This window comes from Chrysemys picta, chromosome 1, assembly GCF_011386835.1.
Source record: "Chrysemys picta bellii isolate R12L10 chromosome 1, ASM1138683v2, whole genome shotgun sequence".
Taxonomy (NCBI): Eukaryota; Metazoa; Chordata; order Testudines; family Emydidae; genus Chrysemys; species Chrysemys picta.
In genome coordinates, this window is record NC_088791.1 from 174,373,396 (window position 1) to 174,375,285 (window position 1,890).

Below are 1,890 nucleotides of genomic sequence, written 5' to 3' on the forward strand. Positions count from 1 at the left end.
CTCAGATAGCATGTATGTATGTTCTTTTATTATTCTAACATGTTTTCTCTGTAATGCTTTTATCTTACAAATAAATATGTTTACTTAGAAGGAGCTGTGAGGTAACATAACTACCAGCAATATACTGATCATGGCCCTCAGAGAAAGCAAAGCAAAAGCTCTGGCCTTTTTAGGCAGCCTGGCTTCCTGAGTATATCACAGTGTAAATCAGGGAGCTGTGCAGTCTTAAAATCCCCAGTCGGGCGTAAATGAGATGTAGGTCTCTGCCCAGGAGAGAACAGCTGGGCACCAGAAACCTTTAAGTGGGTGTTGTTGAGGAACCATAAAGAGGTAATGCAGGTGTATTTACCTGAAACTGTGACAGGTCTTAAAAGTGAAGATTAGTTTGTTTCTACTGTGAAGTGGAGGGAGAAAAAGAAGGAAAAGCAATGAGCAGGAAAAATATCTGTGCAGTAGCATTTTGAATGGATATAAGTGGGGAAATATGGCATTGTCAAGCTCTGAGAGGAGGAAGTTACAATCATTGAGACCTGAGATGGGCCTGGATAAGAATTTTAGCTGTCTGGATGGAGAAGAATAGCAAGATCTTAAAGGTGTTGTGCTAGAAGGGTGAGCAACATTTAGATATAGCCTAGTTTGTGTGGAAATTAAGAGAGTGCCATGTCAAATATGACAGGTTATGAGCCTGAATGACAGGGAAGATCCAGACCCACTTCAATTTGTCTGATTTACTACCCCCACATCCTAAGACCCAAACACATCACCAACTCCGTAGCTCCAAGACTCTGCTGGGGCTTGAAAGGTGGGAAATGGAGCAGGAGTTTGTGGGAGGAAGCAGAAGGGTTATAGATGGGTGGGTGGATGAAGGGGTGGGGGCATACAACTGGTCAGTATGAAGGTGGACAAAAACCAAAAGCGTGGGACTAAGGAGAGGATTGTTGAAGGCGAGGGGATAAAGTTTGAGGTGGGCAAAAAGGAGACTGAGTGGAGCTGGTTGAATATTTTCTGACAGAATGTTTTTCCATCAGAAAATGCTGATTTGACAAAAGCAAAACATTTCACAGGAAAGTCAATTTCACCAAAGTGCTTCATTTTGACCTTATTTAGATGTATATATTGTAATTTATCATTCTTTCATAATTTATATTATAATGATAACAATGAAATGAAAGACTTTGATAAGGTCATTTCAATGTTCCCAAATCAACTTTTCATTCCAATTTGGGATGAAAAAAATCAGAAAGTTAGAATTTCCTGTATAATGGAAACTCTGAGTTTCAACCAGCTGTAAGCACATGTTTGGTAGGCAAGCACGGGAATATGGAAAAGGAGAGGAAAAAGATTGAAGGAAGAGGGAAATTGGAAGCAAGGAATGTGGCAGGAAATGGTGGGATATGGGGAAATTGCAGATTTTGGGCAGTGAGAAACAACTTAGTTTCTTCTCAGCACTCCTCAGACCCTTACCTATCCTGACCATTTCCTTTTAAGAAGCAACACAGTAATATGCCCTACCTTTGAATGGATGTTCTAGGGGGCCTTTAAATATATGGGTTTATTAGAGTTCACTGATTAAAATATTTAAACACCTCTCTCTACTAGCTTTAAAGCCTCACCACCTTAAGGAATCTTATTGAGGACTGGGTGAGATTCCCTTTGCATCTCATCTAAATTGTTCTGTCACCCAGGAAGACAGCTCATGGATTATGTGAAGTACTCCTTTTCCTAAACTGTCACATTCTGAGGTGCAATCCAGACCAGTGTGAGGCTGTTTCACTGCCTGCCCCATAACCTTAGGATCCTCATAATATTTTGCTGTTGGCTCACTGAACCTGGACACTCACAAACAGCCTAACAGCATTCAGGTCATATCTTGAGTATAGCTACAGCCAG